Below are 26,421 nucleotides of genomic sequence, written 5' to 3'. Positions count from 1 at the left end.
TGTACATCCTGTCTTTCAGTTATACCATTTCCTGCTTCCATACTGGTAAGCACGAGAGGCATGCATAGCAAATGCACAGGTTTTGGTTTCATGTTTTTTATTCAAAGTCATGTCAAACCAATTGAAGTCCCTTTCATTCTATGAAGATTCAAAAGACTATAAACTGCTAAATTTCACGTGTGTTTCTGCAAATCTACTTGGAATTAGAAAAGTCAGTTTACTTCCTGAACAAGGAAATAATTTTATTTATGTATTTATTTATTTATTTTTATGGAGTCTCAGGAAATTTGCCAAAGTGAATCTAGAAAAAAAATGTGTGTGATTGCTTCTCAATAAGTAGTTTGTGGTCTGGTACCACAAAATCTACATGAAGCAAGCTATTAAACAATTTTATTAATTTTATTAAACAAAATCTACATGAAGCAAGCTATTATTCAAGCAGATTAAATTGCTTATGACTTTCTATTTCAGCTGTGACCAAATGGCAGAATCGTTCTCTTTCTGTTAGTAAAAAGCATTGCAGAAAATGACTGACAGAAAGATGCTTAGTTCTGATTTCTAGTATAACACTGTATATATCCATCATTACCCTGGAGTCAATGGCTTTACTGCTTAGTTGCAAAACGCCAATTAGATTAATTTCTAGACAGTTGATGTCAGAATTTTTCAGAAAGATGTTGTCACTGCATTTGCAAAAATTTATCGAGATTGATTCTTTTCTTACATAACTACTGCGATTCAGGGCATGCCTTAAAGAAAATATTAATTGAACTTGGAAGAATAATTTTAACAGGAAAATCTAAGGAATATGCAGTTGTACACAATATGTTTCTCATATTCTAATAGTGGTGACAGACTGTCATGCAAAGACTTTTTTGTTTCATTTTCAAATCATCTCAGAAATGTTTCTAATGTTACATATATAGGCAATACACATATAAAGAAAACAAATAAACAAACACACACACACACACACACACAAAGATGGAAAAGCTCCAAGCTACCAAATGATAATACAATAAGTACTGGTAATGAGATTTTAGTTGTCACTGATGTATAGTACTAAAGTTAGACTAATTTTTAACCATTGCTCGTGGGAATCTTCAAACTACTTTTGAACAGAAGATTAAAAATTATTGTGGATCCACTTCTTTTTTCCATTTCATATACATCACCATTTGGTAATTCAACCTCATTGTCGTCCCTGGTAGATATAGACAACCTATATACATTCTAAAAATTTCTTCTTACATTTTGCAGCCAATTTTATTATATATTTATCTGTTAGTTTCCTCCACAGGATGGCTAAGGTTAGAAGGGACATCTGGAGATTGTACTCCGACCCCACTGCCACCTTGCATAGGATCATACCCAAGGAAGGTTTTGAATATCTATAGAAACAGACTCCACAACTGCTCTGGGCAACGTGTCCAGTGCCCTGTCATCCTCACAATAAAGAATGGTGACATAATGTATTCTCATATTCAGATGAAAGTTCCTGTGTTCCAGGATTTAATATTTTCATTTCCTGTGATCAAATATTGCCACTTTCTGCAATCCAGGATCTATTATTTTATGACAGTGGCTGTAGCAAATGCTCATCAGACATTCAAATACTATTTTTCCCCTCCCCTCCCCTCCCCTCCCCTCCCCTTAAACGAAGGAAAGAGCTGAAATATAAACCTTATGGTCAGACATTCGGAGAGGTTAGAGAAAAAAAAAAAAAGAATCCTGTCAAACTTTCACCAATGCAACCTTTTCACATGAAGTCTTTGTTTTACAAAGTTAACCAATAGTTAACCAATTATTTCTGGTTGGGCAGCGATGTCTTCACATGAATTGTTTTGGGTTTCATTTTAGTGTAATTTAATTTAATTTAATTTGATTTGATTTAACCATTTTGCTTTGTTTTGCTTTATTATATAAAAAAATCAGTTATTTTACATTAGATAGAAAAACAGCTGAAGACGCACCAAAAAACACCTCTGACATAGCTCTAGCTTGCTACAGTCATAGAATCATAGAATCATTAAGGTTGAAAAAGTCCTACAAGATCATCTGGTCCAACCATACCCCTACACCAGTATTACCTACTAAACCATGTCCCTAAGCACCCATTACAGCATGGAATAAACCTTTTTTTTTTTTTTTTTTTTTTTTCCATTAAATAATTGATATCATATCTGTCTCACAAGTAAATATATCAAAATTCTAATTGCTGAAGAAAAACAATTGGTGGCCTGTGTGTACATCATGTATGTAATTCATATATAGTTTTTGCAAATATTTAGTTTATTTTTTTTCTTTTTCCTCTCTATGTGGTGGAGTGGCACTGGTCCAGTTTTGTCTGATGCTTGGACTGATGGTAATTTGTCATGCATCCTTACGAGTGGTGTGTTCATCACTAAACAATCACAATTACCCTTTTCTTTACCACCCACATAAGCTGTTTTTCTCTTGAGTATCACTGCCATAATGCATCTAAATTTTAGTGAAATCTACATCCTGGTTCCTCTTCTCTTGCATTCCGTTCCAGTGGTTGATTATGCAAGAAAAGTAGACCAACAGCTCAATTGAAACATAGAAATGAATACATTAATGGCACTTATGACCAGACATTGTGTTCCAAGAATTATATATTTAAATACACTTATCAAATTGTTTGCATAAAAGCACTGTGTTAGCTTCAACTGAAGAGAGCTTTCTTTTGGGATAGATATTTCATATCTGGAGAAAGTAAATAATGAACAGACACAAAATTAATAGATAAATAAATAAATAAATAAAAATAAAGGTTTTGGACATAACTTTCTGAACACCAGGGCAGTGCTGGAATAAAACTTGTTTTCCATTTAGCGTATAGACTGTATCATTAGGGACTTGACTCAGTTGACTAGTGAAAACAAACCACTCAAACAGGTACCTATGCTTGGCAGCTGACCAGAACTCTTGGAGTGCATGTTTGGTATTTAAATTCGAGAGTGTTTTTTTATTCCAGGAATCTAGTATTCTCTATTCAGAAACCATTTTCTGAAGACAACTATTTGTTGTCTTCAACAGCAATAAAAACTGTCTTCATTTGTTCTGTAATTGATTAGAACTGCATTTTGCAGTTCATATTTTCAATTTTTTTTCATTACTATGATTTTAATTTCAAGTTTTATTAAAAAAAATAAAAAAGGAGGATGAAGAACTGAAATATTTTTGTACAAGAGGTAGTACTTTAAAACAACTGCTGAATAATACTTTGAGCTGCGACAGTGTGAAGTTAATTTTGGATCCTGGTCTTGCCTGAAAACTTCCGTATTTTCAGAAAAACAAACAAACAAACAACAACAACAAAACATTTCTCACAAGCTTTGGCTCTAAAATTCCTGGTTTTCCCTCTCCTTATATAAAAACTAAAATTAATGGAAACACTATCTTGAACAGTGTAAAGGAAAAGGATTTCATTTTGTTCAAAACACAAGGGTAAGGAGACTTTCCTATGAATGATTTAACAAATATGTTTTCCATTCTGTGTTTGATAGCTTTCAATTTTCCATGAAAGCTTGGCATTTCACTCACATATGTTGATTATTGTGATACTTGACATTTCTTAGAACAGTTTTCACCTTTTGAATAAAATTGGTACAACTTCTGTGTTCTTAACTATCTTGATTCTTCGGAAAAATGCACTTGCAAGGAAAGAGCTCTATAATAATGGAAGCTTGAAAAGGAAAGTTGTCATTATGCTCTTGTAAAATATCATCAAGTTATACAAGATTATGAAGAGAGAGGAAGAGAGAAGGCAATTGAAATTTCAATTGAAAATGGAAATATTCTTGAACATTGGATTGCATTGTCTGATGCAGAACAACAAGAAAGATGCCACAATTTTCCACTCTCACAGCTCTTAAGAGGTCACATCAACTTTCATTCTTCCACAGATACTGCTATTTTGAGCCAACAAACCTACTCAGAACTTCATCACGTCAGAAGGTGTTCTTTGATTTAAGAGTATTAGCGTAGGGGGCACTTAAAAAAAATAAATTGCTAAGTATAAGTGAGATATTATTTATATTATTTATTAAAGTGGTTCCTAGAATCTGGAATGAAGAGCTCCCTAAGTGGAAGTAGGATAGAGCTGATTTTGAATTACTTAAAAACATGCCAGAAATGAAAATGGACCCATAAAGGTAGATTATTTCTGAGCCATTATAGTATCGAGGAGGAGATGGGGTTATTTCTTTACTAGAAAGAGTTGAGTACTTCCTGTTTTTATAGGGAGAAATTGTAAAATGTAGCTTCGAGTTGAAATAGAAATGGACCGTAACATTGAGAAACTTTATATAAGGAAAAGTAAGGTTTCTATTTCTTTGTTCATTTGAAAGTGCACTGACTATATTTAGAGGTAGCAAGCCATATTTGTGTAGTGGTGGGTCTTGTAGTTATGGTGGTCTTTAAAAAAACAAGAGAAGTAAGTTTTCAGGAAAAGTTGGTAACTTTCATTACAGCAACAATCCATGCAGTTGCAGTCACTGTGAGCTTTATTTAAGAAAGTTAGTGATGAAAGTTATTTCTCTAGAGAAACATAATGCTAACACTCTAGTGAGAAAAGTCTAGCACTCTGAGAACAATTCCAGTTAATCAGGATATTTGGAAGTAATAATTCAAATAATTAATGTAATTTAAAATGCACTTAGAAGTTATATATATGTATATATATGCATATATATATATATATGCATAATACATATATATGTATTACGCTGTATTGGAACTAGTTCTCTGGATTTTTGGTTTCTCTTTTGCAGACAATAATATAATGTATCAGAGGGTTTGGCCAAGTAGTGATTATTGAAAAAAAGTATTAGAAAAGAGTTGACCTGGAAGGTGTGACTTACTCTGTACTTGTGACACACTATTTCCTACTCTTGCAGGCCTGCAGTAAATGTTTGTCTTTATTTATTTATGCAGTGCCAACAACTTAAAAAGAGGTTCCAAGCCTGTGTAAGTGTACTGGGTCTGGCTAGGATGGAGTTAACTTTCCCTGCAGCAACTCATACAGTTCTGCACATGTAGCTAGAACAGAATTGGTATCACACCAGTGGTTTTTCTACTGCTGAGTGGTAGTGGACTCTAACTCCCCTAGGGGCCAGCAGGCTGGCACTAGGCAAGAGGTGGGCAGGGGACATCACCAGAGCAGCTGACATAAACCAACTGAAGGGATATTTCATACCATGTGGTGTCACACTCAGCAATAAAAGGTGGGAAAGGTGAAGGAGGCTCTCATTATAAAGACGTCTGTCTTCCCAAACAGCGGCTATACGTACTGAGGCCCTATTTCAAGGACGTGGCAAGGATCGCTCATTGGTTGGAAGTAGAGAGCAATTTCATTTCTCTTTCTCTGTACTTCCATACAGCCTATGTTTTTTTTTTTTTTTTTTTTTTTTTGTTTCCCCCTCTCCCCCCTTTCCCTTTAGTTAAATCATTTAATTAATAACAATTTTTCCTTAATAATTATTTTTCCTTTAATTAAATTATCCTTATCTCTACCCATGAGCTGTTTTTTTTTCCTTTTCCTCTTCCCCTTCTCTTCTGAGGAGAGGAAGTGAGAGCGCAGTTCTGGTGGAGTTCAGCAGCCTAGCAAGGCAAAAGCACCACAGTACTGTAAGAACTCTATTCTGAAGTGCTATTGTAAAACATATCTGCTGTTGTCACATAGAGAATGCTTTCAGTTTTTGACTACTTTCTATAACTTTTGACTGCAGTTTAGGAAAAAGAAATAAAATATGCTGCAATTAATTTCAGTTTTTGTCCATACTGCAATGCGTAGATCATATTGCGGTATAATTTTGTAGTTGTTGTTCTTTAATCAACTTTTGTTTGCAATTTTCTTATTCTTTAATGTAATTTCTTATTCTTTTGTGATCCAGCTATGGTTACCAAGCATGGGCTCTGTACTGTGGAGTGGCATATTAGCCAGTTACAGAGAAATCTTCATCAGAACAGATGACTATTTAGGAACTTCCTTGTCTTCTTTTTAAACTGGAAGTTCATTTTCCTATTTCCCAAATAAGCAAAATAGGATCATTGAAGAAATTCAGAACATCTATTACAGCTGTAGAATCCAAAGCTGGCATAACAGATGGCAAGAGGAAAAAAACAAAAACAACTCACACCCTGTCTTCTTTACATCACTTCAACATGGAAGAGATCAGGAGACTCCCAGACTGAATACTGTTTATGAATAAATTTGAGATATTGTCTCAAAATATAAACCTCAAAAGAGGTTTTAGAACAAAGCAGCACCAGTAGGAGGAAACTGCCAGCCAGCTTGTGATGTAACTCAACCAAGAGATTTAACAGAACTAAACTTGAAGTTGCTGAAAATTTTCTGGATATTTGACTACTTAGATCCTTGGTCTTGACAAGGATGGCTTTTGATGCGTGTATCTATCTATCTATCATCTGTCTAACGAAAAGTCTTGGTTTAATCAAACTGCAAGTAAACTGAGAAGTCTAAGTGTTTCATGATTTCTTTCCCCTTTCTCCCCCGTCCCTTCCACTCCAGGATGTCTTGTCTTCTATCTCCTTTAATTGAATAATTCACAGTTCTGTATTGTGCCCTTTGGGGCGTTAACAATCCAGTTAATCTTGCACTGTTCCACGGTGTCAGTGGAAGGTTGATTATTAGAGTGATTACAACACAGACACAACTGTGTGACTGAAAAAAGCTGTCTGCTGGTGTATGCTTTCATCTCAGCCCATGTAGAAATTGTACAACCATGCAATAACATGCTCTAAAAGATACAGTATAGTCCATTGTGATTCACTGCTTTTATTGTATTAGTTACAGAGTTAACACAATGTTCTCACTGCATAATTACTTTTGAAAGGCAAAGACAAAGAAAAGTCAAATACTTGGGCTGTCTACCATAGTGAGTGTTGCTAACTGGACAGGCATCTCTCAGCAAGGTCTTTAAAAACAAACAATTTTCCTTTTGTGTACAGATTTGTTTTGTCCAAAATAACTGAAGCTAAGAGTACAACTTTTACTCCCCACCCAAGCCCTATTTCCATGGAAAAGAGCTGTTCATGTTTCATGAAAGAAAAATACATTTTGGAGACACTTTTCTGTTCTTGTAGAAATTAATAATTTTAGACAGCAAAAGCTTAGTGAATCCCGTCCACTTACTATTCCTGTTTGTCTCAAATATCTAGACTCCTTTGTTCAGTCCCATACTCTTTGAGGTTATAATACTGCTGTGTTTTTTCTTTTTTCTTTTTTTTTTTTTTTCCCCCAAGATGTCTTTTGAGTATTGCATAAAATGAGTAAAATTTTCAAAACACTTAAACACCCACATACATTTTCTCACAGTGAACCATGGGCTTGTAATTCTTCCAATTCATTTTGCACCCCAGAGGTACCATGGAAAGTGTTTCTGTGCTCCAAGCTTTTTATTCAGTGCTCCTCTTTAAAATGAGAAACTTGTTCTACTCTTTGCATGTCTCTTACTGTTCCTTTGTTTTGTTGGCTACCTAAAAATGTCAATGACAGAATTATTAATTGCCAAAATAAATATTTTACAATATGTGTTCGTTACATACAAAGAAAAATTTTCAGTGCATTAACTTGACATGATAGGCAAGGCAGTGATCTTGGGGCTGCTCACTTTGAGATCCAACAACAGCAATATGATAAGGGCCTTATTGCACTCTGTTTTTTTTGTATCATTAAATCAATTTTGTTGCATCATCTTTGGGTTTCTTTCAGCAGGGAAAACCCAGTTCAAACAATTACTGTCTGTTTTACATTGATATAAATTCTGATAAGACTATTTCATTTGTCACATACCACTAAACAAGAAGTCTGTGCTCCTCCAACTATTAGATGTATGAACATATTAAAGTACCTTTGGTTGTAACTCAGCCATCAAGATATGTAATTTTAGTGTAAATTTACCATTTGCATACAAGCAGTAAAATGGATAGACAGATGTAAAAGTCTAACATGAATCCTTTCATACATAGGAAGGTGCAACTATATAATTGACTAGTTAGCAGAGAATGTTATCATTTAATGTAAATGTGCTTAAGAGTTGATATAATATATAATGCAGATCTCTGTGTATTATTTCTATTGATATTTGCTTTTTGGCAAAAAGTTGCATGTACAGACATCACAGGACATCCTTCAGAGCAAATCTCAATCCCTTAATAGATAGGAAAAAGATATAATTTTTAAATACATTCCAAAAATCTTAAGAACTGGTTTTAAACTGTGTAATATTATATATTGTAGTATATTACCTTGATTTCCATTTCAAACTTCCGCATAAGTTCCTCTGCATGGTGACTTGTCTCCTCAGAACATATATTTTTATGATCTTCTGGGCAGTTCCAGTAGTTATACAGTTATATATAACAAATATAACACAGTAAGTCTCTTAAATTAGAAGTGTTCATTCTCTCAAAGACAGGTTCATAGCCCTTCTTATTTTCCTGCCTTAACCACTAAAAACATGTTGTCTGTTGAAGAATCATAGAAAAACTCAGCCAAATACTGGAAAAATAACTGGCCCTGTACCATCTTTGCAGCCCTCCACTGGACTCTTTCCAGAAGATCCCCATCTTTCATGTGCAGGGAAGCCTAGAACTGGACACAGTACTCCAGGAGAGGCCTGACCAGGGCAGAGAAGAGGGGGAGGATCACCTTCCTTGGCCTCCTGGCCGCACTTCTTATAATGCATGCTGGGATCCCATTGTCTTTCTTTCCAACCAGGGCACACTGCTGGCTTATGGTCAACCTGTCGTCCACCAGGACCCCTAGGTCCTTCTCTGCAGAGCTCCTCTCCAGCAGGTTTGTTTACAAAGCCATGGCCCAGTCTTATAAATGCATACCGCAGTTTATTAAAATGTGCATGTGAATGCACAGGTGTTTCATGGGATTCTTTACAGTATCATTATCTTTATCAGGAAGTGTAATAATAGGACAAGGTGTAATGGTTTTAAACTGTAAGAGGATAAATGCAGATTATACTTTTGGAATAGACTTGTTACTATTTTTTACTATGAGGGTGGTGAGGAACTGGAACAGGCTGTCTAGAGAATGTCCCTGGAAGTGTTCAAGGCCAGGTTGGAAGGGGCTTTGAGCAAGCCAGTCTAGTAGAAGGTGTCCCTGCCCATGGCAGAGCGGTTGGAATTCAATGATCTTTAAGGGACCTTCCAATCCAAACCATTCTATAATTCTGATTGTAGCATGCTCTAGGTGTCTTTAATTGACGTACTCTGCTTTCTTATATTCAAAAGTTAGTTGTCTGAGCAAATTAGCTTTCTTTGAATTGACAGAAGGATTTCTTACCTGCCAAGTCTACATAAAGACAATCCCTTTTAATCCAGTTGGGGATTTTCCCTGTCTGGATACAATCGAAAACAATCTTCTCCGTTTCAATGTATTCAAATTCAGATTTTGCTTTCCCAAGATTTCTGAAAAGCTTCATTGAGAGCTCTGTCCTGTCATTGTTCAAAATAAAATGAAGTTTGTTAAGAACTAGTTACTTAACTACAAGAATAATGCAATTACCCAGAGTATGAGAACCACACTATAAAAATGTAGGGAAAAAACAAGTGTTGATGATGTAGCACAAGCCATCACACATTGGTTAAAACTTGCATATGACAGTTAAGCTGAAATGTTTTCCTGCTTTTTATAACAGATGCTTCTAAGCTTCATTTAATTCTTAATGCAAGTGTAGACTTTTTTTTTTTTTTAATTCAATTTCAAAACTATGCATGAATATTATAATAACATTCTCTAAAATGTATTTTCTTTATGTGGAAACAGCTCATTACTTTTCATTATTATTTCTTTCTCTACTTTATTAACTATCCAATATACCTTTTCTCATCCATGAGTTCATTTCCATAAAATACTTCATAGGACAGAATGTCAGCCTGAGCATTATTAAAGGCTTCTTTCCAGTCAGCCCTTTCATTCTCGTTCTTTCTGATAAGCTGGCTGATATACTGTTGTGCCTCAGGGACATCACAATACATGGTGTGAACCTACCATGGATGAAAAATTAGATTACATTTTCTGCAAAGCATGCATATCTGTTTGCAGTTCATGATATTTAGACAACAAGGACAGAAAACCATGATTTTTTCATGGTGCCATTTTCAAGCTTCACTAATTTATCTTTTAAAATAATGCTCAATAAAAAAAATGCAAGTTGGTCTAATCAGTTTTCCATAGGCTGACTTTCAGTGAGGAGTTAGCTTTCATTATTTCCATGTGTAATTCTGAAAATTTCAACTTAACCTTTGAATAAACGTGTATGTACTGGCTCTGCCAGGGATGGAGTTAAATTTTCCCCACAACAGTCCATATAGAGCTGTGCTCTGTACTTACAGCTAGAACAGCACTGATATCTCACCAATGCCTTGTTGATCAGTGCATCAAGACTCTCTCCAACTTCCCCTCTCCACCCAAAGCCAGGAGACTGGGTGATGGGGCAAGAGATGGGGAGGGGACATTTTCAGGGCTGCTAAATCTACCAAAGAGGTATTCCATATCATAGGATGTTACACTCAGCAATAAAAGCTAGGAAAGGGGAAGGAGAAGGGGAGAGGCTTTCATTATGAAAATGTATGTCCTCCTGAACAACCATGCTGTGTATAGAGGCCCTGTTTCCCAAAACATAGCTGATCTTCACTCATCAACGGGAAATAGAATAATTGTTTTTCCTCTCTTTGCTTCCATACAACCTTTACTTGTATCTTTTCTTATTTTTTCCTTACTTATTCTTTTAATCAACCTGTGAGCCCTTTTTTTTTTTTTTTTTTTTAACCCACATTGTATTTTTTCTTTCCCTCTTCCTTCAAAGAGGATGACTGAGAGATTCATTGTGCTGGAGTTTATCTGTCCATTAGGGTGAAAGCACCACAGTATGTAAGATAATTTTTTCTATGTAAGATAATTTTTTCCAATTTTAGAAAACTCAGCAAATCATTTTTCATTTTTGTTATCACTGAGTTCTTACCTTCTTGGCAAGATCTTTCAAGAATATTAGCATCTTGATTTGAGGTTTCATTGCTTTGTAGTATCTTCTTTCACTTTCTAGGGTCTCACTGACTTCTCTCCCTTGTTTCTGTAGAGATTCCTGTATCTTTTGCAACATGATGTGTGCTTGCCAAAGAGGTTCTGTTTCCATTAAACATTCAGGCTTCTCTTCATCAGCTGCCTGGGAAGCAAAAAAGATATTTCTTAAACACTAAGCCAGGATCTAGATATTTTCTCCTTTCAATGAAATTTCCAAGATTTTAATAAGCAAGTGAGAGAAAAAATGGAGAAATGCTAAAAAAGGAAAAGTTACTTAGTTCCAATGCTTAGCATATTGATTTTGTAATTCAAAGTAGTAGGTCTTTAAAAGATTTTGTAGCAAAATTTACATGATTATAAAGACAACAGAACACTATCTTGTTCCAGAAGAATCAGACTTCATTACTGTGCTATTTTAATCATTAATCACCAATGTATCATTCTCAAGGAACATATATTTTACAAGGCCCATGTGTTTTACTATCAGTTAGACCCTTGGTTTCCTTCAGCCTTTGCTAGGGAGAGTCAACCTGATTGCCTTTGAAACAATTGGAACAATGTTAAACCAAACCAGTTTAATTTCCATTTTTGTTCTCACTTGTTCTGCCTTTAATTTTAAAATCACTGGCACATCGGCTTTTTCTCCTTCTGTCTTTTCAGACTTTTGTTGAAGAATTTTTATCTGGAAATTCATGAGGTCACGCACTCTCTCCACATATAGACTGATGGTGTGAAGTCCCCGCAAAGCTGTATTGAAAATAATAGAGAAAACAGGTAAGAAAAACTTGAGCATTTCTACAACTACACATTTGCTAGAATATTGTTTCACTGGGGTAAATTAATTCCTAGCATAAATTAAGAATTTACAATGCACAAATAAATTATAATAATCAAGAATTATATTACAGAATTCTACTCAAATGTTGAAATAAGCCTACTCAAAACTGCTGCTGACTGAAATAAGTGCTGCTGACTTATGCTAAGGAGTTTGGAGTCATTACAGACATCAATTCTAGCTCCAACGTTCTTCCATAATTTGATCTGAAACACATTATTGCAATGAAATGCTTATATTAACTTCAGATAGCATACACTACAAAGTAAGAAAAACAGGAAAGAAATAAGGCATATAAAGAAATTTTGTGTCCAAAATATGAAACTCACTCAATGTGTGCTGGGTATAAAGATGGTTTATTTTTTTTGACAGATTTTCTAGAATGGAGACCTGCAAGACAAGAAAGGATGAGAGAAGAAAAGCAGTGTTACCAAATTTTGTTGTGTTTCCTTGATGACAATATGTTAAACATGGTGAATTAATGTTGCCACTGATAATCACAACCTAACTAAATTAGTTGTTGTGTACATGTATTTATTGCTAGGAAAAACAAAAACAAAACATATAACAAAACAAACAAAAATGAACAAAAGAACACAGAAGTAAAACAGATACTTCTCAAGCACTGACATTTTTGCAACAGCCCGTATCAAAATGTTTTATGTTTATAATAGCACCTTCCCACATTACCAGAATGAAAAATGTGATAAAATTTACATTGAAAGACTCTTGAACCTATAGAAAAGAAAAAGCCTCTGGCCACACAGTGTTTGTTTGTTTGTTTATTTCACTGTTAGTCAATTGGAAATAAGGCAATATTGTGGTAGATATTGTTAGAAATGTATGAAAAACAAGCAAACAAACAACTTTAAATACTGGTGCTATGCAGAATGTAATCAGAAGATGGTGCTGCATTACTAAACAAACACTCCTGTTTGAGACCTTCACTCTGAAATGCTACAGAAACCTGCATTCAATTTCATAAATGAGAGACAATCTGACTTCGAGACTCTTTTTTTTTTTTTTTTTTTCCCTTCAGTGGTTTGTTAAGATGATCCTGAATATATGATACCAGTAAAATGAAAATTGGCTGGTTACAGAAAGACTTGTACATATTATATGTAAAACAGAACTCTATTCAGAAAATAACAGACAATATCTAAACCATGTTCACAGACTATCTGTAATAAAAATAAAATAAAATATATAATAAAATTAAATCTTTATTTTTTTTTTTTCAGTCATAAGAATTTCAGAATTTATGGTGAACCTGAAATAACTTTAACATCAGAAGGGGGATTCTATAGGTAAATCTGAGGAGAGCAATTCTGACAAGCCATCACTAAAAAACTAGCAGGTCAAACTGGACAAAACTTTTTCAATACAACTACTAAAAGGAAAACCAGTAGAGATTATTTCCACAGACAAACATCTGCAAGTAGATTTAGGGAAGGACTACACACTGGAATATTCAGAAGGCTGTGCTTTTTCACTGTGCGTGCTGCCAAACTGGAACTGCTAGTATTTTGTAGCCCATGCTGAAAATTTCATGTTAGAGGAAAAACAACTGGAATAAAGTACATAATTTGAACATGCATTTGGGCTTCAGTCCTGAGAGCAGACTGGAATAGAATTTCTGATATTAGCCGTAGCAATCTATTTTATTCTTTAAACATATAGCCTTTTATTGAACAGTACATAACAGTGAGCACTCCATGACTGTTAAATAAAACATAACTTTGTTTGCCTTTCAGAACTAAAAACAAAGGCATTCTCTGTTGAACTCTACGATTCATGGCAGTGTGTGGTGTTACAGCCTTAAGATATTCCCTAATTAAATAGGTCTTTCAGTCCTCCTCCTCTTCCTTTTCCTTCTCCTCCTTCTCCTTCTCTGTAAGGCCAGGGGAGTTTTAGGCTAGATGTTAGGAAGAACTTCTTCACTGAAAGGGTTGTGAGGCATTGGAACAGGCTGCCCAGGGAAGTGGTGGAGTCACCATCCTTGGAAGTCTTCAAAAGACGTTTAGATGTAGAGCTTAGGGATATGGTTTAGTGGAGGGCTGTTAGCGTTAGGTTGGAGGTTGGACTCGATGACCTTGAGGTCTCTTCCAACCTAGAAAATTCTGTGATTCTGTGATTCTGTAAGAAGAAACTTCCCTTTTATTCTTCCCCTCTCTGTCTCTGCCTTCTTCCCTCCCTCTCTCCAGTAAAAGAATCATTACAATGAAAAAATGAGTGTAACAGAATTGTTATGATCTTGCAGTATATATATATATATTAAAGTATTTCTGTCATGAACACCCGATAATGATTCTATACAGAAATACAGAACAAAGTTTAAGCGTTACAAAACTGTCTGCCAACGTGGCTGCAAAACAGTTTGGCCAAGATGAAAAGGATGGAAACACTCATTTTAACCCAGTACAATGCCTACTCTCTCAACATTTGCTTCTATCTATACACTTTTTCTGTGCCTGCAGCCATCTCAGATATTTAGCAAACAGAATTTGCATTATCAGAAAGAAATATTGCAAAACTTGAGGAACTTTAATGATGTCTATTTTTCCTTGGTAATACCACTCAAGTTATTTTTGGAGCACAGGTCAACCAGCTGCATTGGAATATTGTAATATTGTTCATTCACTAAATTAAAATTAAAAAAAAAAAAAAAAGCTTTACTGTGGTTTTACAATTTTTCAAAAGACATGAAGTGAAAAAAGACAGAGAAATGACAATCACAATTTTTAGTGGAAAAATAACATAGTATGCCAAAAAAAAAAGAAAAGTCTTCTTCACTGGTGTCTAATGTCCCCAAAATCACTTGGATTCTCTAAAACAAGACAGGTGTCTAGCAGTTTAATCTTAGCTGACTTAGATGTACGTATCTAAAGGCAGACAATGTGGTTTTCAGGGTCACTTAGGTTCTTGGGAACAGCACTAACTGTGAAATGGAATAAGAACAAATTGAAATAGAACCAAAAAAAATTTTATTTATTTATTTATTTTTTTACCTGTTGTTCTTCCCATTTTTCTGTTTGTTGCTTCATTTGGTGAATAAGATCTTCTTTGTCTTGGCTCAGTTGTCTGTTTCTTTCCCTCAGGCTCTGAAGGTAGTAGAAAAAGAGATCACAATTATAAGTTTCATTATTCAAAAAGACCTTTAGTTTTGTTGCTGTTGTTTTTGATTTATTTTTTAGTTTGGTTGCTTTTATTTTTCTATATATGTTGAAACATTATTTGGACTATCCTGTTAAGTCCTGGGGATTTTGCAAAATAAAAAATAAATAAATAAAAATTGACCAATTTACAAAACAAATGCAAGCAGGGGTAGTTTGATTCTACAGACACTTCTTAAAGGCTGGGACAGGCAGAAATTTTTCATTGGTAGCAGAATACAAGGAGGAAAATAAATATTTAGGAAAATAAACCTTAGTGTGTGTTTATCAAGAGAAAAGCATTAGATATCGTAAATATTCAGTGAATATCTTTACCCTTCTGTTTCATAAAAACATAGCTATTTAAAAGTGTCTAAGCACAGACAATATGAGAGAACCTCACACTGAATTTTAATCAGGAAAGTCAAGATATGAAAACTGTTCTGAAAACACTGTGTAAAGCTTAACTGCCCTCTAGAAGGAGACAGTAATGGTTTTGCAGTAATTTCACAAAATGTGTGTCTTCAGTTGACTGTCCCTAAGAAGAAACCATGACTTATATAACCCCTTTCTGCAATACCTGGAACTTCGTGTTGCTTTTATCCCCATGTCAAAACTGTACTTCTTATTTACCTTAACAGTATTTTGCCAATGTGTACTGTTCTTGTTCATCAGTTCATGGTAAGCTTCCAGCTGGGATTTCAAACTCCTTATTTTGTCACCATAAAGTTTCTTTATAGTAGTTATAGACTGCTCCTATGTTACAAAATATAATTGAAAAAATTAGTTTAAACATAAAAGCTAGGCATGATAAAGTAACATTTTCCATAACAGCTAAATATTAGTTCTCTTTCTCAAATGTGTTTTGTTGCCTGCAATATTTCTTGTTGGTCACAGGAATTTCTTGTTGATGACATTCTCTCCAGCTCTCTCCCCGCCCTGGTACCTCCCTCCTCCCTCGCCCCCACCCGCTTCCCTCCTCCCTCCTCTGTCCCCCCCTCTTCCTCACTCCCTTCCCCCCTCACTCCCTTCCCCCCTCTTTTCCTTCTCCCTCTCCCCCCTCCTTCTTTCCTCCCCCCTCCTCCCTCCCTTCCTCCCTCTCTTTCTCCCTCCCTTTCTCCCTCACTCCTTGTTAACGCCCCTGCCCGCCCCTTTCTTCCAGAAGAAATCAGCCTTTCTCAGAGCAGGCCACAATCAATTCATTTTAGGGTTGGCTAAGCAATTTTAAACAAATTTAGCTTTTATCAGAAAATAAAAACTGTGAAGTATGTTAATACAAGCAGTACAGAAAATAACTCTTAACAAAAGAACCCATCTAATTAAGGCAATAAAATTGTATGAGAAATACAAGCAAATCAGAAATATTAAAAAGCATGGATATTTCCAGTGCTCCTAGGAATGACTTCACTTTCAAAGATTTAATTTATAGCACATTACAGAAGCCATAAAAAAGAGGTTCTGTGAATAAAAAAAAAAGAAAAAAAAGAAAAAGAAAAAAAAAAAAAAGTTCATTACGGTTCCTGTGTTTGCATCTGTGCCCAAGAGGCAATTTTTGCACACTGTTTGTCTATGTTCTTCCTGTTTTCTAACTGTTTCTGTCCTTCTCTGCCCCTAGTAACCTACAAAATCAATTGAATGTATATGATGTGACTGCATGAAGGTGATATTCCTAGTGAAGCATGGTGTTGGATTTTCATGTATTGCAGTTTGTGCATATGTGATAACTTGAGAAAGCAATGAAGATTTATTACTCATCAAAAGAATACTAAGCAATTGTACACTGCATCCAGGGAACACTCAAATTTGCTTTACAGTCCAAAGATTTTACTCATTTTCCCTTGGAGGTTCCACAAATAAATAAATAAATAAGATAAGTAAAAAATAAAATAAAATCTCTTCCCTTTGTGTTCTGCCTAGGTAGAAAAAAATTTATTTGTATGAAAAACATGCATCTAACTAGGAACTAAGTGGCTGATTTGCGCTGGGTTGGAGAAGAATGATGGGATGAATCAAAGATGAGGCAATGGATGAAGAAAAAGGTTTCAGCACAATGTACACAAAGATGCGTGTAATTTTGACTTGGGGGAGAGTTACTGACTAATGGAATGTAAAAATGCTTCCTCTAGGAAAAGCCTATCACTGTGGGGCTGTGGTCATAGGCCTGGAATCTATGGATCCTCACTGTAATGTTGAGGGGGATTACAGGTGAAGGGACTCTGCTATTTTCTGAGCTATACTGACAAAATACAGAAAAAAAAAAAAAAAAAAAAGAAAAACACTGAAAGATCTGTGCAGATCTGTGTAGATGTGCTGACAGAAGCAATCATTTGAGCATTGTTTTATGCATCAGCCAGGATGAAGATTCAAAGAGAAGGCAACAATCCTATCCATATTTTGGAAATGACTGTGTTCTATTTGTATAATGCTATGCCGTATATTGTTTTGTTTGTGGATTGTTTCTTTCCTTTTTTAATGTTTTATTTATTTATTTATTTTGCCATTCGATTTATCTTTACTGGGCTCATTAGCTTAATTAACTTCAGGAAAATTGTCATACACCAAGCTAACCAAAGAGTGGGCCTATTCATTCTAAATGGAAAAAGAAAGGAAGAAAAGTGCAAAATAAAAGACAATATATCCACAGAGAAGAAGAATGAAAAACTTTTCACTTTAGCAATGAAGACAGGCATTACAGGTTGATGGTACAGATGAAGGTGACATTTAACTGGAAACTTCAGTAACAATAAAGTTTGGAAAATCTCTGCAAATGTGCCAGTCTAAATATTAAGAATGGGAAAGGGTACAATAAATACATAAATCGAATGAAGTAGACATAGGTGAAAATAAGACCATATTTCACAAAGCTGTAAAATAAAATACATTGACAGATTGATATTATTTCTGGAGAAATGATGCAATGGGTTGCTGAATGAAGATTCAAATGTGAATGAAGTAGATTTAATCCTCCTGTGTCACTTTGACTAATGATATGACACAACAATGGAAATGCTCCAGAATAATTACCTTGCTTTGGTTTTCCTTCTTTGTATTTTCCAGTTGTCTGATTATCTTCAGGTGTTTGCTTTTCATTTCCTGCATGTCTTTTACAATCTGCAGAGGATGAAAGAAATAATCAATGCATAGCACTAGAGATGAACTCCAATCATCAAAGAATTATGATGTACATTTCTCAAAGTGACAGATACTGTACAAGCCTGATTTCAAAACAGATAAATAGTTTGGACTGCAGATCAAAATTTTGAGGTTTCAAAAATTAGAAATTATGTTACGTTACTGAATAAATATTTGTACATTTATTCACTTAATATGGATTTTCTGGTTCTAGTACTACAACTTCACCTCTTTGTGTCTATTGTAGTGATCTGAACTGAGTACAGAAGACAGTCATTACAATTATTCTAAAGTTCTTGAAAAGGAAAAACTGCATTGTGAAGCTTACTACTAGAAATAATAATAATAATAATAATAATAATAATAATAATAATAATAATAATAATAATAATAATAATAATAAAAGAGATTACATTTTTACATTTATGAGTTAGATAACACATTGCACACATACTTGATTGCATATTGCAGGTGGCTGTTTTTGTTTGTTTATTTTTTTCTTTTTTGTTTGTTTGGTTTTTTATCTGAAAAACTGCAAAATCGATATAATTTCAGGATTCACTACAGGCATTTCTCAATACCAAAAACTGATACATACACCAAAGACTGACAAAGTGACCTTTCTCTTTGTTTGAAAATGAGTCACTTAAGCTTAACATTGCATCAAGACTCTTAGTGACTCAGTTTTATTCATTCTGTTTCTAATCCAACTCATAATAGTCACAAAAGGAAAATTCCACTATTTCCCACATCAGTGCAGACACTCTGGCTGTCTACTTTTCTTTTTGCATCCTTGTCTTGTAGGTGCAATGTCAAATTACACAACACTGATACTAGTTGCATTTTAAATGAGTCTTGACAGATACTACAGGATGAATCACAGCAATAATGAGCATTAATTTGTGTAAATTATAAAAAATTGAGAGCTTTTCCAGAGATATTCTTGTTTTAAGTTTAATATGATCCAGCTTCTTCTGACAGCAGCTCAGACCAAACGAAACTGAACAGAAAAATCTCTAAAAATAAAGATTTTTAGAGGAGGCTGATGCGTGATTTTAAATGGTTGAGTTGGGTAACATCATTCCACAATGACAGATCAAATCTTTATGAGGATTTACAAGCAATTAGTTTTGGAGTGAAAAATCTCTACAGTATGACACTGTCACAACTCAAACAATATAAAGAAGCAGAAGAAACGTAGTATTACAAAATACTGTCTTACTCCTCACCAAAATGAGTATTGCAGAAGTAGAAGAATTTTAAAAAGACACAATTAAAATATTCAGAGACAAGAAAAACCTATTCTAGAAAAGATTCAGACAACTTTATTGCTCTTATCACACAAAGAGTTCTGAGTCATGTTGACTACATTGCTCCAGGTATTTTAACTCATTTGTAATAGCTAGCTCCAAAGGTCTGTAGCCTGTACCACAGAAATCACCACAGATATTTTTTGATACAAAACAAAAGAATAAAAATAGAAGAAAGTCTAGTAGAAAAACTAATGAAACAGGAATGTATATATACATACAAGCATACGTATACATACACATATTGTATATTATAAAATAAACTGTCTAAGGAGAAAATGTAAAGTAATACTAGCTATTAGAAACAGAATCATTGAATATCCCAAGTTGGTCAAGGACTCACAAAGATCACAGAATCACAGAATTTTAGGGGTTGGAAGGGACCTCAAGAGATCATTGGGTCCAAACCCCCTGCCAAAGCAGGTTCCCTAGAGCAGGCTGCCCAGGTAGGTGTCTAAATGGGCCTTGAATATCTCCAGACAAGGAGACTCAACAACCTCCCTGGGCAGCCTGTTCGAGTGCTCCATCAACCTCACTGTGAAGAAGTTCTTTCACATGTTGGTGCAGAACTTTCTGTGCTCCATTTTGTGGCCATTGTCCCTTGCCCTGTCCCCACAAATCACTGAAAAGAGGTTGGCCAAATCCCTGTCTCCCACACTTAAGATACTTGTAAACATTGATGAGATCCCCTCTCAGTATTCTCTTCTCAAGGCTGAACAGACCCAGGTCTCTCAGGCTTTCCTCACAGCGGAGATGCTCCAGGCCCTGTATCATCTTTGCGGCCCTCTGCTGCACTCTTTGCAGAAGATCCCTGTCTTCTTTGTACCGGGGAGTCCAGAGCTGGATACAGTACTCCAGGTGAGGCCTGACCAGGGCAGAGAAGAGGGGGAGGATCATCTTCCTTGGCCTCCTGGCTGCACTTCTTTTAATTCATGTCAGGATCCCATTGGCCAGCCATGGCACAATCCTCATGTTCGACCTGTCGTCCACCTGGACCCCCAGGTCCTTCTCTACAGAGCTCCTCTCCAGCAGGTCATACCCCAGCCTGTACTGATACGTGCAATTGTTCCTTCCCACATGCAGGACTCTACACTTGCTCTTGTTAAACTTTGGTTTCTTCCTGTGCAGCTCTCCAGCTTGTCCAGGTCTTGCTAAATGGCAGCACAGCCTTCTGGTCTGTCAGCTGCGCTTCCCAGCTTTGTATCATTGGCATACTTGCTGAAGATGGACACTATTCCCTCATCAAGGTCGTCGATGAAGATGTTGAGCAAGACCAGCACCAAACCCTGGGGAACACTGCCTGTACAGGTCTCCAGCTGGACTCTGTGCGCCGATCATCACTGTCTGAGCTCAGCCAGTCAGCCAGTTCTCAACCCACCTTACTGTCCACTCACTTATCCCACGCTTTCGCAGCTTTGCTAGCAGGATGTCATGAAAGACAGTAACAAAAGCCTTGCTAATGTCAAGGTAGATGACATCCACTGATCTCCCCCCATCTACCCATCTGATGATGTCATCATAGAAGGCAACGAGGTTGGTTGAGCACAAGTTCCCTTGGTGATTTGTGCATTGGTATACAGGCACTTTAGGGAAGCAGCAAGCACAGGTTGAGTACAACTCCAGATCATTGAGTACAACTCCTGGCTCCACACAGGGCCACCAAAAAATCAAACCATATGTCTAAAGTGTTGTCCAGATGCTTCTTAACTCCAGTTTTCTCAGTCCCATAACCACTTACCCAAGGAGCCTGTTCCAGTGCCTGACCTTATCAGAGAAGAACCATTTCCTAACATCCAACCTTAACCTCCCCCATCATAGCTCCATGCTGTTCCCATGGGTCCTGTTGCTATCCCCAGAGAGCAGAGCTGAGTGCCTGCCCCTCTACTCCCCTTGTGAGGAAGCTGAAGGCCTCCGTGAGGCCTCTCCTCAGTCTCACAGAATCACAGAATATCCTGAGCAAGAAGGGGACTCACAAGGATCATTGAGTCCAACTCCTGACTCCACACAGGTCTACCCAAAAATTCAGACCATATGACTGAGAGCATAGTCCGAATGCTTCATAAACTCTGACAGGCTTGGTGCCTTGACTATGACCCTGGGAAGCCTGTTCCAGTGAGCCTGTCTCCTATGGGCTGAACAAACCAAGTGTGACCTCAGCTGCTCTTCATACATCTTCCCCTCTAAACTCTTCACTATCTTCATAGCCTTCCCTTGGACACTCTGATAGTTTTATGTCTTACATTGTGGCACCCAAAACTGTACACTGTACTTAAGATGAGGCTGCACTAGTGCAGAGTAGACAATCCCTTCACTTGACTAGCTAGCAGTGCTGTGTCTGATGCACTGTAGGGTATGGTTGACCATTTTGGCTGCCAGGGCACACTAATGGCTGATGTTCAACTTGCTGCCAACCATAACCCCCAGATCCCTTTTTGTGTGTCTGCTCTCCAGCCTCTCATACCCCAGTGTATACAGGGGTTGCCCCTTCCAAGGTGCAGAATCTAGCACTTGCTCTTGTTAAATTTCATGCAGTTGGTGACTGTCCATCCCTCTAATTTGCTAAGATCGCTCTGCAAGGACTCTGTTGATCTCTGAAGGAGTCAACAGCTCTTCCCATTTTAGTATAGAGTACAAACTTAGTATACATTTGAGTCCTGCAGACTAGAAGTAGTTCTTCCTACAGAAGTCATTTATGAAAACACAGAAGAGAACTGACTCCAAAATGGAATCCTGCAAAACCCTACTACTCACTGGCTGCCAGCCTGATGTAACCCCATTTACTATAATTCTTCTATTTATAACTAAGCCTTACCCATCAGCCAATTTTTCACCCACCATATTATGTATTTGCCTTGCTGTATGCTAGATGTTTCATCTAGAAGGATACCGTGATAAACAGTATAAAAAGCTTTGCTGAAAGTCAAAACAATTAGATCAACTGGTTTTCCTTGATCAGTTAGGTGGGTAACCTTGTCATAAAGGGAAATGAAGTTCATTAAACAGGGCTTTTCCCTTTTGAACATGTACTGGCTGAGACGAATGGTTCCATTGTCTTTTGGGTGTTTTGCAGTAACTCCCAGAATAATCTTCTCAACAATTTTTCCAGGCACTGAAGTAGACTGACAGGCCTGTAGTTACCACGGTCTTCTTTCTCACCTGTCTTGAAAGCTTAGACAACATTTGCCAGCTTCTAGTGGACTGGGACCTCTCTGGATTCCCAAGACCATTGAAAAATAATTGAGAGAGCTCTCAAAATGACATCAGTCAGCCCTCAGAGTAACTTGGGGTGAATCCCATTGGTCTCCATAGATTTATGCATCCAGCTGGAGCAGCAAATCCCACGTTTGGAGTTGTCTGAGAGTTTATCATTACTGCAGTCACAGTTCTCTAAGTCAGGGCTCTGGGGCTCCCAGGGACCATCTTCAGTGTTGAAAACAAAGGAAGTGAAGTCATTAAACATCTCTGCTTTGTGTATATCTCCATTTGTGAGGTGACCATCCTCATCAAGTATTGGACCAACAGTGGTCCAATATGGACCAAAGGGGATGCATCTCCTTTTGATGTTAACATCCTTTAAAAGGTCCTTTTTATTTTCCCCCACAGTACTGGTCATCTTCAACTCTAATTGAGTTTTGGCCACATGGATTTTCTCCCTACAATGTGAATAGTCAACAGCATTTCACAAGTCCTTACATCTTGCCCAACCTCACTTCCAGTGGCCATACACTTTCTTTTTCTGACTAAGCTCTAGAAGATCCCTGCTAAACAAAGCCAATCTTCAGCCCCACCTGCTTGATTTCCAACATTTTGGAATTGCCTGTTCCTGTACTCTTACAAGGTGGTTCTTAAAGAGGCATCAGCACTAACAACTTCAAAAAGAGTTTCACAGGAGACTTTACTAGCTAGTTCATTGAGCAACATGAATTCTGCTCTCCTCATGCCAAGTACTGACATTTTGGTGGCATTGGTGGTACTGACATTTTCCTCCTGTCACCAAAGATTTTAAATTCAACTACTTCACGGTCACTATTGCCAAAACAGCCACCAGTCACCATTTCATCCACAAGATCTGCTCTGTTTACAAGAAACTTACCTAGGAGAACACCCTTCCTAATTGGCTCCCTTAGTACCTGTACCAAGAAGTTATCATCAAGGTGCTTTAGGAATCTCATGGACCCATTTGTATTAGCTGTGTGGTATTCCCAGTTAACATATAGCAAGCTGAATTAATCCAAAAGGACAAGAGTGGCTGATCTAGAGTTCTTTAATTCCTTGGTGTTGTCATCCTCATTGAGTGCCTTATAGTAGGAACCCACAACAACATCTGCATTATTTGCTTGTCTCAATTATTACTCAAAAGTTCTCAATTGTGTCATCATCAACTGCAAGCTCTGTGCAGATACAGACCCTCCATTACATGCAGTGACACCTTCTTCTCCACCTTGCCTACCTTGCCTATGCCTTCTGAAGAGCCTATAACCACTCATTGTAACATGCCAGTCACAGGACTGTTCCCATCACATTTTTCTCATGCCAATGATGTTGTATATCTGGTACTGAGCTAAGACTTCTAGATCCTCTTGCTTGTTCCTCATGCTGTGTGCCTTGGTGTAGAAACATTAAAGTGTTCTTCATTGTACCTAACACCTAGTGGAGCAGACTGCAGGATCTTACTACTATGGAGTCCATCAAATTTTGCCATGCCTTCCATAGCTTATCACTTGCAAGCCCAAGTTTTTACCTCTTTCTCTCTTCAAATCTAGTTTAAAGCTCTATCTATCAGCCCTGTTAACTTCTTCACGAATACCCTTTTTCCGTTCTGAGAAAGATGCTCCCCAGCAGGCATCAGTAGGCCTGGCATTGTGTAGACCATCCCATGATTGAGAAACCTAAAATTCTGCCACTGGCATCCACCTTAGAGACATGTATTCATCAGGCTGGGTCTACGTGTTCGATATTTTTCAGTTACTGGAAGAAAAGAAGAAAACACAACCTTTGCCTCTGATCCTTTAACCACTCACCCCAAGGCCCTGAAGTCCTCTTTGATTGCCCTTGGAATTCTCTGCTACTTTATTGTTGCCAACATGAAAAGTCAATAATGGATAACAATCAGCAGGCCTTATCAGGCAAGTGAGCTTTTTACTAATGGTACCAGAAATGCTGAAATTGCAACAAAACTTCACACAGCAAGTCAAAAGTTACTTTTAGCAATCCAGGATCAATGAGAAACATACAGGAAGACATGGGTTTTCTCAATCCTCCAGTTACAAGTGTGTTGTTTTGTTTTGTACCCTCAAACACCTACCAGAAACACTCAAATTTAAGCAACTCAGTATCTGATTATATAAGTCCTGGTTTCAGCTAGAATAATTTTCCTCCTAATAGCTGGTAGAGTGCTATGTTTTGAATTAGGATGAGAAGAGTGTTGATAACACACTGATGTTTTAATTGTTGCAGAGCAGTGCTTACACCAAGCCAAGGACTTTTCAGCCTCTCACTCTGTCCTGCCAGCAGTCAGGCTGGGGGTGCAGCAGGAGCTGGGAGGGGACAGACCCAGGACAGTGGACCCAAACTGGCCAAAGGGGTATTCCGTATTATCTGACATCATGCTAAACAATATATAGGGTGGCTGGCCAGGATGGGGGGGCCAGCTGCTCAGGGATAGGCTGGTCATTGGTCAGCGGGTGGTGAGCAATTATATTGTGCATCACTTGTTTCGTACACATTATTAGTAGTAGTAGTTCCCAGTCAGGGGCAGTTTTACCAGGTAAAGTGAGTATTGCTCTGCAACAACACACATCAGTGTGTTATCAACACTCTTCTAATCCTAATCCAAATAATAGCACCCTGCCAGCTACTAGGAGGAAAATTAACTCTATTCTAGCTGAAACCAGGACATTGCCTAAGATGGCAAATTATTCATTCACACTGTTTTATATATATATAAATATATATATATCTTATATATATATATCTTATATATATATATATATATATGCTTTGTTTTGCTTTTTACCTTGATGATATAACATGTAGCTAATTTGTATGGAATATATGGCACTTCTTCGGTTTTGCATTCTTCAAGCTCTGTCAGTTTGTGGTCAGCATCAGAACAAATTTCAGATGTATTTCGATGATCTGTTTTATAACAAAAATGACTTCATTGACTGGAAGTAAGGAACTGGATGTTATATCTAGCAGCTAGAATTAAAATGCACAGCAAATAAAGATCTACATATTATATTCTAAAATTTTTGCATAGAACAGATCCTTGGGAAAGGAGTTTTAGAAACTCTGACTTGTTAGCTTTGACTTGTGGACAGCATTATACATAGTTATATTGTCTGACAATTACTACTGTCTGATGCTAAATACTTATACCAAAGCTACAAATGAAAACTTAAATAAAAAATTATGCAGAAAAGTGCTACCTCTTAATAAAACTAATTTTTATCACAGCTAAGAATAGGACACTTTAAAGCCTCATTCACAACTACCTTTAAAAGTTATTTTGAAAGACTCATTTTAGATCACAGTAAGATAAAAAATAAAAAAAAATTAAAAAAAATAAAAAAAAATAAAATAAAATAAAATAAAATAAAATAAAATAAAATAAAATAAAATAAAATAAAATAAAATAAATAAAAAATCAGATCAGACATCTCTGACTGGCTTAACACAATAATTAACTTCTTATTAGGAAATTATTGAGTACCATAATCCTTGTCTAAATATAATAATTAACTGAAAGATGTGTAAGGTCAAAAGAGATTGGGTTCTGATTACTTAAAATGGTAACTTGTATAAATCCAAGCTATTTGGTTGGATTCAGAATTCTAAGCTCACATAAAGGAAACAGGAAAAAAAAAATCTCCCGAAAAAAGCACACACACACACACACACACA

General features: G+C 36.5%; 1 long non-coding RNA gene across 1 annotated transcript; it reads right to left on the bottom strand.

Moving 5' to 3' along the window:
- Positions 1-11,744: 11,744 nt before the first annotated feature.
- Positions 11,745-15,027, bottom strand: LOC309889741. Its single transcript, XR_014319314.1, has 3 exons — positions 14,930-15,027; positions 12,251-12,311; positions 11,745-11,833 (listed from the first exon to the last, which is right to left on the bottom strand). It is a non-coding gene; the product is annotated as an uncharacterized lncRNA (long non-coding RNA).
- Between the last annotated feature and the right edge of the window lie 11,394 nt (positions 15,028-26,421).

This window comes from Aythya marila (genome assembly GCF_965140915.1).
Source record: "Aythya marila genome assembly, chromosome: Z".
Taxonomy (NCBI): domain Eukaryota; kingdom Metazoa; phylum Chordata; class Aves; order Anseriformes; family Anatidae; genus Aythya; species Aythya marila.
The sequence above is the reverse complement of the archived record's forward strand: the minus strand, read 5'-3'. Positions and strand labels throughout refer to the sequence as shown.